The 14,801-nt window shown below is 45.4% G+C and overlaps 1 pseudogene; it reads right to left on the reverse strand.

Annotated features, from left to right (window-relative positions):
- LOC103752252 overlaps nucleotides 1-14,801 on the reverse strand; it is a 104,851-nt pseudogene that overhangs the window by 43,742 nt on the left and 46,308 nt on the right.

Here is a 14,801-nt window from a genome sequence, read left to right on the forward strand (position 1 = left end):
TCTTATGATGGCTTTGCCTTGCTTCTTACCCCCTACCCCCAGTCATGCCCAGACCCAGGTTTAAAAAAAGGATAAAAATCATGGCCACATACATACAACGGGCCTAAAACAACTTGGGTTGTCCTGCTGGGAGCCTTTCTGGGGACTACCTTGGCTCAGACAATGCAGATGGTGATCTTAGGGAGTCCTGGACTGAAAATATATTTGAAGGCCCTGGCTCAGACGAGACCAGGTCTTGTGAGCACACTCCAAGATGGTCTAGCCATTGCCCCAAATTGTTTCATCCAGTAGACCTCTTCCTTCTTCATGTCACACCAGCCTTGCCATGGCCCCAGTTTGGACCCCCAGTTTGGACCTCAGAGTAGCCCATCTTTTAAACAAAAAGGGGGAGATGTTGGAGTATGTTGGTTTACTTTGATAAACAGCTTTTTAGGACATAAGATGCCCCCAACCCCCAGGGAACCAACCACTCCTCCCTCACCGATCACACGATTTACAGGAATACTAGTCCGGATCAGTAAAACGAAACTGTAAACTGAAACCTAAGCTGTCTGCTTACGTATGACCTGATCATTGTAGTCTCTCCTGAATGACTTAAAAACCCTGTATAAGCTCGCTGTTTCCTCAATAAAGTAGATCTGCATCACTGAACCTGGTCTCCTGTGTCTGAATGCGGCTCTGTTGACACAGCTTCCTTACCAGCCCTTGGGTCCAGGATTGGGCAGTGGCAGTGAGTGGCCACAACTGTGAAGGTGGCCTGAATGGACAGCTGCAGGTCTTGCTTTGCCAAGATCATTCATTGCCATGCTCTGAGTCTACCATTTTAGAATGGGAATGTTTATTCTGTGTCATTTTATGGAGGAGGTATGTAACTTGTTTTTGATTTTATAAGAGATCACAGTGGAAAACTTGCCTTGTGTCTCAGATGAGAAGTGGACTATAGACTTCTAAATTGTTAGAATTTTTAAAGATGATGGGGTCTTTTGAAGTTGGATTGTATTTTGCATTGACATGAACATGAGACTTTGGAGACCAGGAGTGGATGGTCATGATTTAAAGTGATGTGTTTGGGTGTCAAATGAAGTTTTGGAGTTGTGATATTTAATCCCAGTTGTGAACTTGATGAGCTCTAGAATCACCTGGGAGATGGATCTCTGAGGGGATTGTCTTGACTGTGGGTCATTCCGTTCCCTGAAATGGGATCCTGGACTATATAAAATGAAGTAGGTGAGTGAGCACAAACATTCATCATCCTCTGCTTCCTAACAGCCCATACAACTTGACCAGCTACCACAGATTCTACTGCTAGGGCTTCCCACTGTGAAGGACTATACCCTTGAACTATTTGTCATAATAAATCCTTTTTCTCTTAAGTTGCTTTGGTCAGGTATTTTGTTGCAGAAATGAGGACAGTAACTTATGAAAGGGCATTCTCCAGACACTACTAGTGCCTTGGACTTAAAGTCCAGAACAGTATGAAATAAAATTATTATTTCTAAATAATAAGCTACCCAGCATGTGGTATTTTATTATAGCAGTGCTAATAGACTAAGACATCCAGCATGGGGAAGGGGAACATACCTGGATAAGGCAGTCTTTCAGGGCTGTGGGCAATAATACCTCTAGGGTGGGAGCCACACATGGACTCTATGCCTTGAAACAAACTCACAAACAGCTGTGCCCCAGGCCCTGGAATTGGGCAGATGAGGACTTTATGTCTATCTGTGCTGCTGTAGATTATAGCACTGAGGAATACTGAGTGATGCTGGCACATTTCACTCTAGGATGCAGAGAACGAGAAGTTCAATCCTCAGAACCCATGTGAAATGCCAAGTGTGGTGACATGCACTTGTAATCCAGTCCTGAGTAGAGAGAGAGGAGGAATCCTGGAGGCCAGCCTGGCCAGCCAGTCTAAACTAGTTGGTGAGTTCTGGGCCAGTGAAAGACCTCTGCGTCAAAAAACAATGTGGACAGTACTTGAAGAAAGATACCTGACATTGTTCTCTGGTCTCCACATGTGCGCGCGTGCACACACACATACACACATACACACTCATGAACATTCACACACATGCACAACACACATAAACACAGATACATACACATATATGTGCACCTTCATACACACATAGTCATGTACTTTCTCATGTATGCACACACAGAGACATATACACATATTCCTGCACACATACATATATACTCATTTACATTCACATACATACACATGTACCTGCATATACACACAGTCTCATGTACATTCACACATATGCACGATACAGACATACAGACATACACATATACCCATATACACACCATATATCCTCACATACATTAACACATATGCACACACAGATACATATACTCATGTTCCTGCACACATACATTCATGAACATTCACACACATATTCCCCTTTATTATGTAATGCAAAGCACATATCATAAAAGTGCTTGTAAATGATTACAGGGTGTAAAGCAAAATTATTTATGAATTCATTCTATCATCAATTAAGTGAAACTACTGTCTGAATCATACTTTCACATGGGGAACCACATCAGAGTCATTTAACTGCCTCATTGAATTGACAGACCACAGATTCTTAAATCCAGGAGAGACTAGATTTCATCTGAGGCCAGCCTTATTCACATGGCCTGGGACAGAGTCTGTATCAGCTCACTGAAAACAATATGGCTTTGATTTCCCTATCCTGATACCTGGTATTCTTGGACCCTCTGTCTGTCCTGTGCTAGTCCAGAGCTATACTGACTTGGCCACTCCATCTATGCTGCACCACACCCAGGCCCCATTTCTGAGAACATCAGCATTTTAACCAGCAGAGCAGGACGTTTGCATCTGTCTGAATGTAGCCCTGCCATTCGTTTCCTTCTGGAGCACACAAAGACCTTGGAAACCATTAGAATTCTTATTCAGTATTATTTTTCATATTCATTTAATATCTCTTTTATAGTCATTTTATCATTGGTTTTCTTATCATTTATTAGGGGGGCTTGGCTGTTGTCTCATGGGCATGCCATGGCTGTGGCACTCATGAATCCACAGCAGCTGTGGTTGCCTACGTCAAGCCTGCAGAAGACAGCTTGCTATCATTCAGGCATAGACTGAGAAGGTCATGAGACCCAGCCCAGCCCAGGGGAGCTATTGGCAGTCAAGGACTGTGGGAAAGTGAAGAAGGCATTGTCTTCAGTGGCTCAGCCACTGAGTTAGTCTCACTCCAGTGGACAGCTCCACAGCAGTGCTGATGTGGAAAATCCTGGTTAAAACCAGCAGCTCACAAAACAAAAGTGAAAAAAAAAACCCAAAAGATAATGTAAGTGGGATGGAGAGTTGGTGAGAGGAGGGGGTATGGGGGAGAAAGGGGATAAAAGAGGGTCAGGGATAATTGTGACCAGAATGTATTATATAAATGCAAGAAATTATAAAAGAATAAATTAATTAAAAAGAAAAGAAAATGTGTAGCTCAGTGTTAGAGCAAAAGTTTAGAATATGCAAGTCCATGGGTTTAATCCCAGCACTGCTCCAGAATTAGAATGGAGCAAATATAAAATAAAATAAAAATTTTCAGAGAGGGGGTGGAGAAGTGTCTCAGTGGTCAAGAGCACTGTCTGCTCTTGCAGAGTCCTGAGTTTGGTTCCCAGCACTCACACGGTAGCTCGCAACTGTCAACTCCAGTTCTAGGGGATCTGATGCCCTCTTATGGCCTGTGTGGGCATTGCATGATGTAAGTGCACTTAACATACACGCAGGCAAAACACTCATATACATAAAATAAAAATAAATAAATAAAACAATTAAAAAAGCACAGGAAAATGTTCTTTTAAAATATGATTCCTAGTTTCAAAAAAGACTAAGTCTAGAGCACTTAACATTTATGTAGTTCCATTGTCACTGTAGAAAGCAAGAGGGCTATTGGGTTATTATTTTTATTTGTTTTATGAGATCTTTCCAAATAAGTCCTGCTTAGTTTCTTCATCTTCATTTTTTCCTTCTTTTAGATTTTGTGATTAGATATAAATATAAACGTCTTTCCTCTGGGGGATGCTTAGCTTGCTTGTCCAGCAGCTGAGGCTGGTTGTCCAACTGTTTTGGCACCTTTGTTTCTACTTTTATTTCGTGACTTCTTCAGCTGTCCTGTCTCCCCTTTTTAGAATTTATAAATTTCAAATATTTTATGTTATTTATATTTGTATGCGTGTGTCTGTGTGGAGGTACATCCATGAATGTGGGTGCTTGAGGAGGCCAAATGAACTTACAGGTGGTTGTGAGCTGTATGATGTGGGTGCCGGGACCCAAATTTAGGTCCTCTGGAAGAGCAGTATGTGTTTTTAACTACTGAGCCTTCTCTTCAGGCCATGCCACTCCCCCTTTTAAGCCACCTCTTGCGGTTTCTCATTTTTTTCCATTATGAACACTATCTTCACCTGAGCTGAGCTGGATTTTCATGTTCTCTATGGGGAGCTTTCATTGTGGGTCTTGAAGCAGGAGAGGAATTAAGCCTTCACCAGCCACATGTAGAACACCTGGTTCCCTTAGTGTTTTTTGAGGAAGAGTCTGCCTATTATGAACTAGGTCCTGAGTTCAGTCCCAGCACTTAAATACACACACACACACACACACACACACACACACACACACACACGTACACACATTTATGCACACATATGAAATAAAAACATTTACCTATTTCATCATCCATATCATTACCATAGGAATAGCTAGCTACTCCCAGGTGTGTATTAATCTATAGGTTTGCATTAGATCACTCAACATTCACAATTGTATGACATGCTCAGGGATCTACATGAACAGCAGAAGAACCAGGCTTCTGACTGAAGTTGACTGTGTCCATGGTCCTGCACTGGGTCTCCATCCATCCGATAAGCAGAGTTAGTGTAACTTGCTGTCTGCTTTCCCCTCTTACAGCGTTTGCGTCCCTGTGGCTGGCTCCTACCACTGGCCCAAAACAGGACTCCACTTCGTGGTGAGAAGGGCAGTGACCGTTGAGATTGAATTCTGTGCCTGGAGCCAGCTCCTGAACAAGGCTTCCCTGGTGGCTGGGCCTCTGTTTGACATCAAGGGAGCTGTGGCTGCTATGTACCTCCCTCACTTTGTGGACATCCACGGTAACCAAGGGAAGGATTGGGAGGAGAGTGGTGATGAGGAGGGGCCTGACAGTACATATAGGATGATGTAGGATGGTGTGTGATAAGGAAAGAACTCATGGCTTCCTCTTTTGCCCACAGTATTTGCAAAATCTCTTTAAATAGCTGAATTTATCACCATCTTCTGACTGGGACCTTGAAGGATATGGTTTATGTAAAGAGTACTTAGTAAATACCAGTTATACTGCTACTAAGCACATTCCACTTAGGGACTCTTTCAGGTAAACTCAAGAAACAAAATCCCAAGGCTGAGAGACATAAGCTTCAAAGCACAATCATCCAGACAAGAGTGGAATGAGGAGACATCTCTATTTCCACCTTCATGACCTTTGTATTTGAGTGTAGACTTTACAGCACAGCAGCAAATGGGGGTGGTTTCCCACTCTTCTGTAAATAAACCCCTGCCCTATGCTCTCTTAGCAAGCCCAACAAACTAGTTAGGGTTTAAAAAAATATAAAAAAAAAGAACAGAGCTAATGGAAACCTTCACTATTCCACCAAAATTGACCCATGTTGGCAAATCCTTTGGTCTTTGTTTTTTGTTTTTTTTTTTTTGCCGGTTTTTGGTCTTTTGGGACAGGGTCTCCCTGTGACCCCAGCTGGCCGGGAGCTTGCTATGTGGAATGGGCTGGCCTTGAACTCACAGAGAACTGCTGGGCTTTGCCTCCCAAGTGCTGGGATTGAGGATGTATGCCACCATGTCCAGCTTTAGCCTTTGATTTTTTTATCCCTATTTTTCCACCCTTAAACTTCATTGTATATATATTTTTATGTAACCTGCTTCAAGTTGTTGCTAGAAAAATGTGTTAAAAATTGCCTCTCTTTGGAGTAATAAAAATATTCTTTAAAAAAGAAATTAAAAAATTAAAACCCAGGGAAATATTAAAAATTAAATATCAGTCATGATGAGTGCTAAAGGAAAGAGTCCATATGTTATTATTAATGATAGCACCTTGGAGCTGAAAACAATGCTTTGCAGGGATCAGAAATGATTTTCTCAAAGACTTCCTGTTTGATAAACAGTGGGTAGAAAAATTCCAGTTTTCACAGGAGTTCAGAGTGACAGTGTCTCTGAGACACTAGCTAGCTGAGACAGAGACTGGGGCAGTTTGAAGAGGGGTGTGAATGAAAGTTTCCAGAAGAAATACTGCATCTTTGACTGAACTTCCTTCAAGGCTGATTAATTAATAGGATCATCAATGATTATGGGGAGTTTGGAGTGCTGCAGGACAAGAGCCTGACTGCAGTTTATCTTGGAATACCTGTAGCCCCCTAAACAGTCATGTCTTGTCCACCAGTTTGAAACCTAACATCCTGTGACCACAGATATATATTAAAAAAAACCTTTTGGAATGTATTATGTTAACAAAACCCTAGTTTCCATGAACCAAAAGGCTAGGCATGCCGTCAGATAGCATCTGAGGCCTATAGCTAAGATTTATTTACTCTGCTATAACCACCTACTTAATGTTTCCATCAATGTTTTTGAAAAGTGCTTTGATTTATGACTTTGTCTGATACCATAAAAACTTCATGAAACTGTTACCACACTGGAACATGGAATTTGGGGTGACCTAAGTCTGTGTTTCCAGGCCATGGTCACTCACATTTGGCTCCAGAACAACTATTTCTTATCCACTTTGAGATGAATGTTGTGTTTTGCATTGGCAGGGTGTATATATTATATAAGTATCTTGACTGTGAATGTAGTCATGCGTTACTCATGAAAAATTTCATGATTAAACTTCTTTTCTAGTGTAAAGCACATACCCAGAATGTCAGTCCTGTTCCTCCCTCCTGCTTGGCAAGAGACAGGGACACAGTGGAGACTGGGCAAGGTGCTGTCTATGGGAATCTGCTGTAGGGACTGGAGTGGGGAAGGTCAGCCTGGGCCAGGAAGAGCTCCTCACTCACTGGTAGTGATTTCTTTCTTTGTCAAGCACCTCAGGCCCCATAGAGCCCCAGAAAGCATCTTCAGTCCACAGAGGCTTTATGTACAGGTTTCCCAAAGAGGCAGGAGAAGATAGATAGAAAGATTCCAGCTCTGCTATTTCAGGAGAGCCTTTCTCTGGAAAAAGTAAGACAGTTGTCAGTCTAAGTAGTCCAGGCTGGTCTCCCTAGCCCAAGGAACCATGACTGTTTTCCAGACTGGCCTGCCTTGGCTGTAGAAAGAAGTGTGCCCACAGTCTCTGTCCCTCCTTCTGGGTTTCCCTTCTTACTTTCCTTTCTGTTATTTTGTTTTTACTCTTTGCTTCTGAACATCATTTCTCCATCCTGCTCCCAACCCAGTCTGTTCTTTCCTCTCCTTTCCTACCAGTCTGGAAACGTTTGTCCCTGTCTGTCTCCAGTAGGCTGGTGCAGAAAGAAACTTAGCTCAGTAGATGGATTGGTAGGGAGGGGAAGGGAAGGTAATTTCTAGGCCTCAGGAGCACAGAATGGGACTTGTAGCCTGGGTGCAGAGTTGGATGCATGCCATAGACTTGATAGAGGGGCAGCACCAGCCACAAAGGCTGGGAGAGATGGAAGCGGATACCCTCCAGGCTCTAGGTGGGGTAGATCTTTGAAGGGGCAGGGGCCTTCTTAGTTGTGAGCCTGCCCTGTCCCATATTACAGACAGGAGGGTGGAAAGGATGACCTCCCAGGGCTGCCCTTCCCCTGGCCTCATCATGATGTTCCTATTCTAATCCCTTCACATGCCTGATTGTACCAGCTTCTTGAGTCTGGTGGTGATATTCATTTCTTCATCCAGGCCCTGAGTAGGGATCATCACACATGGCTTCCTACACACAGAGATGTTCTTTCCCTCAGACATCAGGGTAAGATAGGGCTGTCTATACACCATCCTCACCTAAAATTCAGCTCATCTGAATTTGAACTCAGGCCCGTGCTTTTTATTTAGGCCCTGTCTCTGTGAATACAGATCCCCCCTTTCTCCTCAGGCCTCCATGCCATGACTGGGGCCATCTCCATCCCTCCTTCATTGCTCTGGTTTGAATGTATTCCCAAAGTCCACATGCTGGAATGCTAGTCCCCAGTGAAGCAGTGCTGGGAGCAGGAAAGGTAAGAGGTAATCAGGGCATGAGGGCTCTGCCTTCATCAATAGGTTAATGTTGTTATCCCAGTTGCAGAGTCTTGTGGCCTGACAGGGCTTGTTACAAAAGCAAAGTCAGGGGGCTGGAGAGATTGCTCAGCGGTTAAGAACACTGACTGTTCTTACAGAAGATCCAGGTTCAAATCCCATCATCCACACAGCAGCTAACAACTGTCCGTAACTCCAGTTCCAGGGATCCGACAGTTTCTTCTGTTCTCTGGGGGCATTGCATGACATGGGTGCACTTATCTACATGCAGGCAATACATGCACACACATGAAATAAAAAAACCAATCAAAGAAAAAAACAAAAGCAAAGTCAGGCTCTTGCTCTCTCATGTGTGTCCCTTTCCTTCCCTGTTCTGCCATGGGACAGCACAACAAGAAGGGCCTCTCTAGATGCAAAGCACATGATGTTGCCCTTTCTAATATCCAGAACTGTAAGAGTTAATCTCAAAGTTTTTATACAGTACCCAGTAGAGATATTAACGTATATTATAGTATTTTGTACTGTAGCAGACAAAATAAACAAGGCAATCGTCTACAGTGACAGGTATTGGCTTTGACATCACGTTCCGAATTGCTTTCCTTTGTATCCCCTCCTCTACACCTTCACAAACACATCCTAGTCCCAGGACAGGGTTGCTATGGCCTGAACCGCTGCCACATCCTCTGACAGGCTTCCCTGCTTCTGATCTGAACCTTCTCCAGAACTTTTTATACACAGCAGCTGACCATGAAATATGAACACACATTTCCCTTCACCGCTGAAGCTCTAGAATGCCCCCCTCCCCGCTTCTGAGGAGATGGAGAAAGTTCTTAGCATGGTCCAAAGACCTTGCCATGGCCTTGCCCCTGTCCAGTCCTTCCTCCACCACCTTTTCCTGCTCACTGACCTCTAGACCAGTGGCTCTCAAACTCAATGTGTTTAAATGTCACCTGGATGACAGGTTAAATCATAGCCCCATTGAAGGAGGCTGTCCCACCCTGAGATCTGAGTCAGCAAGCCTTGAGTGGGGCCTTAGAAGCTGCATTTCTACTGCGCTTCCAGGTTAAAGTGAGGTGGATGATGCTTGTCTCTGCCTGGGATTGCCTCAAGCTCTCTCCTTCCTCAGAATTTTTACCTCTGCCAGGAACTGACCCCTTCTCAGCACAGCTCACATGTCCTATCATTAAGAGCTCAGCTTAGCTTCTCTGGAAAAAATCAGCCAGACCATCAGTATTCTTACATGGTCCCCTGGTACAATTACACAAATTTGTGGAAGAACTGATTCCTGCTTCCCTGATGGATTGAGCTCATGGAGATTGGGCTGTGTCTGTTTTGTTCACTGCTCTGTCCTCACATCCCTGAATAATGGGTGACACGCATTGGATCTTCAGGAAATGTTTGTTCAATGAATGGGTGAATCTCCTCAGTCTCTTCAGTTTCCTTTCCATTTCAGGAGAGGCACAGCAGCTAGAACCTGAGGACAGATGGATTTCATGGTCACGAGCTGAAATGTACCAAATGGGAGAAGGAGAGAGCTATGGCACATTCCTGAGTGAGGAGTGGAAGATGATGATCCTGTCCTGAGGCTCCTCCCCAAATCCAGGGTGCAGCACATGTATGTGTCTGTGGGTGGAGGTGGGGACAGTGGTAGATGAGGTGGCATTTCCTTATCCCCCTGTTACCCAATTTCACGATGTCTTTCTCTCCCCCTGTGGCTGTCCCAGTGCTCTGGGTTCAATGGAGGAGCCTGTACTGATGGCTCCCTGTTATCACACTGAGCTGTGACCAGAGGACATGTCCCTCATTGACATTTCCACATTCTTTTTTTCCCCCTGTCGAATGACTTAAGTAGGCAGGTTATATGATTCTATTGTCACTGAAAAAACCCACATGAAAGTTAATCTTCCTCACTATGATTGCACTTGATTTCTGTTTTTTTCCTGGCTAGGTTTTTCTGGCCACCCCAGGCCCTTGTTGTATCTCTGAGATCTTGACTAGCCACATAGGCTATGTCTGGTCACTGGTTGGCCAGAGGAAGTTTTGGATCCACCTCCTACCATGTACTAAAGATGAGCAACTGGGGTCTCTCTGCCTCCAGGGCCCTTAGCTCCATCATCACCTGATCACTCAGATGGGCCTGGTCCAACCTGTAAAAAACACAATGGAATCCGTTTCTCCCAAGATCTACTGCAGGATCCCAAGGACTCAGGGCCCAGGATGCTGGACTTTGCTGCCTACTGATGGAGACAGTGGGGAGAATTACTAGGGCTTATTTTTAGGCTAGTACCAGGACAAAGGAGAAAGGGCAGTGACCTGAGCAGAGGGAGATGAGGCCCTGAGACTGTCTCAGTGGGGTCTCAGTGAGTTCCTGGGGCAACCTGAAGCCAGGATGATGACCTGGCTTTAGATGACCTAGAGGACCACAGGGCTTTACTACAGGAGGCTATAATGGCCTTGTGTGGCTAAATGGAGGAAGCCTCTCACTCTAGGATATCATGCAAGCTAGAAAAGCCTCTACCTTATAGGCTCTTTTCCAAATAGCCCAGATTTGGGATGAGGGGATGGTACTTTATACACTCCCCAACCTCCTCACAGTTCAGTAGCTGAATACAGATGTCCCAGAAAAGGGGCATGACTATGGACAAAGTGGTTTATATTGGCAGGGGGCATCTCTGTTGCCATTAGCACTCTGATTAGCTGGAGGTTATGGCTTTGTTCCTGAAGGCATTTGAGCAACTGTTCAAAGTGGTTGTAAAGTACCGGGGTCCTGGGGTTTTTTGGAAGTTCTTCTAGGAGACAGTCTTGGTTTCAATTTTTTTTTTTCACTGCAGTGTTAGAAATGGAAGCTGTGTCCTCACACGAGCTCTGGTCATTGTGCTGCCACCTGTCCCCAGGTTCTCTTCTCGTTAGTCACATGTCTCATGTTTCTGAGTGGTGAGGATGGTGTCTGCCTTCTCTGGGCCTCAGGTCCTCAGTCCCTACCCTGGGACATATCATTCTCTGCCTGCTGTGAGGGATGGACAAGGCAGGTGGGAAAGTAAACTGTACCTGCAAGGAACTGTGCAAAGTCACAGATCTTACTCTGTGGGCTGTTCTTCCTGGGGAGGGTGATGGAGCCCTTGAGGATGAAGCTTGTTCCTGACTCCAGGAGGGAAGAAGGCAGTTCTCCTCTAATGCAGCTAAGACTAGACAAGTAGCTGAGTTGTGTCTGCAAAAAGACCTGCAGCAGAGGCCATCTCCTGTCAGGTTCATCAGTTAGGAGCAAAGGTATCAGCCATATGGGACAGTTTCAGCTACCAGAGAAGCCAAAAGCAGACTCTTCATTACCATATCTGGTCCAACTGCTTGCTCCCTTAGGTCTGAGGGTTGAAGAGGAAGGCCTGGTAGACAAGCCCCAAAGCATAGGTTTCCTGGACTTTCTCTGCCAGTTAGAATAACCACAGGGCTCTGGACACAAGGGTCTGGAACCTCTGAGGTTCTCTGGACACATGGAAAGGGCGTTCCTGGGAGCCACAGGGAGATTCAGCTAGATTCTGCCTGTGGGCTTGTGCTGGGGAGGTGGAAGAGAGAGGGAGTGACTGAGAGACAGGACCTAGGTGGCTGTTTGGAAAAGAAGCTGTAGGGTGGAGGCTTTTCTAGCTAGTATCATACCTAGAACAGGAGGCTGGCTTCATTTAGTCACAGGAGGCCACTGCAGCCTCTTTAAGTAGGACACTATGGTCTTCCAGGGCTCTAGTCCCTGTATGTTCCAGAGCTTCCCTCCACTCTATTTGCCTGGACTGCTGTTCCCAGCTTGGCATACTCAACTCCTATTTTTCCTTCAGGTCTAGAGATGCCCTCCAGGGCCCTTAAGTACAATTACTCCTCTCCCAGCATTTCACTCTCATAACACTGTTCACTCCACAGCATCCAGCAGAGCTTGTAAATTCAGTCGCATGCTGACAGCTGATCTCTGTCTGTCTCTTTCCATTTATAGTATAAGCTCCAGGAGTCTGGAGCCCATTTGTGTTTGTGATTGTATCCCTAAGTCTGGGCTAGTGCTTGGCACATGCTGGGGTGACCTAGAATGACTGAATGAGTGAAGCACTGACCTGGAGTGAAGTGCGCACAGAGTCCTTAGAACATGCAGAACACGCAGCCTGTTAGTAAATGTTATTCCACCATCCCAACTTTCCTATCTAGTATTATATTTGCTTTTACATTTGTAGAAGTTCTGTCATTATAATCCATGAGGTGGATATGGTACTCCCATTAAACCGATGAAGAAACTGAATTTCAGAGAAGACCCCGCCTTGCCCAAGTCACAGAGTGTAAGTGGTGTAGCTTGCAAGGGCCAGGGTGACTATGTATCTATCTCTCCCTTTCTTTCCCATGTCCTTTCCTGCAGTAACCCACCTACATCCCTCCCCTGTCTTCTTCCCAGGAGGGAGTCATGGGGCTTTACTTACGGCAGGATCCAGACGAAGTTGGCTCTATATCTGAGCCCTTCACACAATAGCTTCATACCCTGGTTGCCCAGGTCATTCAGCTGCAGGTCTACCTCTCTCAGGCTGGGATTGTCCCTGAGTGCCAAAGCCAGGTCCTGGCAGCAGCTGGATGTGAGGCCACAGCAGACCAGCCTGCATGGGAGATGCACAGATTTATTATCTCAGGAGCTCACTGCTTGGGTCAAGCCTCCCTTTCTGACACCTGTGCCTGGCATGCTGTGCTGGCACTACTAAGATCTCTGGCGTGACTTATATTATTTGGGTGGTTCATTCCACACTTCCCAGGACTGAGCTTCAGGACCAATAGAATCAAGGTCATGACCCACTGCTCTACTGCTGATGGGCCTGGAGAAGGCCATGATATACAGGACCACCCGCCCGTGTATCACAAGAGCCAGCCCAAAGTGAAATAAGCCAGACATGAAAGAGTACGGCAGCATATCACTTGTATGTGAAATCTTAGCAAAAGTGAAGTTCATGGAAACAGAGAGTAGAGGGTGGTTACCAGGGAAGAGAGCAGGAGGAAACCGGAGGAGACGCCATTCCCTGGGCAGGAACCCTTCTTCCCTCCGTTCCACTTAGCCACTTCCTCTGCACTATTTAGATTTCCTTTTAGCCACGTCCTTAGGAAGTTTTCTCCATTGGCACCCTCATGGGATGTTGCCAACACATTTGTTAGTAGAGTTCCTTCATTAATTCCAGTCTCTTCCACACTCTGAGAAAAGAATCCCATTTGTTTGCCACAGCAAGCCTGGCATCACAGGTGTAGTCAGAGACAGTTCAGTGAATATCTGATGAATACGAAGACAAGCCTCATCCTGAACTCAGCTTCCGGTTTTCCTCTTCCTCCCATCCCTGCTTCAGGGGAGAACCAAGCCAGACCCACCACAAGGTCTTCAGATGGCAGTCAGGGCGTTTCAGGGCATCACGGATGATCTGTACTGTACTGCAGCTCAGTGGGTTTCCACTTAGGTCCAGCTCCTCCAGGCTTCTAGTGATCTCAGAAATGGAGAAAAGAACCTCCCAACTGGCATTTGTGATTGGGGTCCATCTAGACCTGAGGGAGAAACAGGAGTCAGGAGAGAAGTGACTTGTGTGTGTGTGGCCTGAGGTCCCACACTGGAGTGCAGCCTTGTAGTTCTGAGCACCAGGATTCTGTGTGTCATCCTCAGCCTGGATCAGCCTCTCCACCGGCTCTTCTGCCCTGCCACTTGGGCCCCTCCTCTGTGCAGGTCCTCATGTATAGTCACTAGGACAACATGCTTTATGCCCATTTGTATGCCTGCTTCTGCCTCAGTCTGGCTTTTCTCAAGAACAGGAACAGATAGTTATTAACCAATGAGTCATCTCTCCAGCCCCTCTTTTCATTCTTTTAAATAAGATGTGTGTGTGTGTGTGTGTGTGTGTGTGTGTGTGTGTGTGTGTGTGTGTGTGTGTGTGTGTGTGTGCCCCTACACAGAACCAAACCAGGGTCTTCTGCAAGAACAGCAATTACTCTTTACTATTGCGCCATCTCTCTAGCTCTGACATGTTTTCTTTTCAATATATAGTGACCACCACAGAACTTGGCACAAATTAAGATCTGGTGGTTCAGTCTTTTTTCTTTTGATGTGAACATACCTGCCTTCTTTGCTATAGAATTTTAGAGACTGAGGGGCCATAAATGGAAGTTGGAGATGGGAGTTGGGAACAGAACTCAGGAGAGGTGGGTGAGGATGATTCTGTAACAGGATTTTGAGCATGACCATGTATACCACACTCATTTTGTTCCATGGACCTAACCTCTTCCAAAGATGGAAGACCTCAGAGAAGGTCCATGGACAGAGAGCAAAGGAATCCTGGGAGAGAATATCTGCCTGAATGGGAGAGGATGCTGGGAGTCTAGAGCAGACCTGCCCTGTGCAACGTCTGCTCACTCAATGTCTCCATTTTCACACATTTCATTTAATAAGCTCGTCAGCTGCCAGGCTTCAGCTACTCCAGTTCCATTCCAAACACCTGAAGGATATGTGTATTAGTCAGGTTTCGCTAAAGAAACAGAACCAGTAGAATGAATA

Source organism: Nannospalax galili, unplaced genomic scaffold, assembly GCF_000622305.1.
Source record: "Nannospalax galili isolate Female #2095 unplaced genomic scaffold, S.galili_v1.0 scaffold146, whole genome shotgun sequence".
NCBI lineage: Eukaryota > Metazoa > Chordata > Mammalia > Rodentia > Spalacidae > Nannospalax > Nannospalax galili.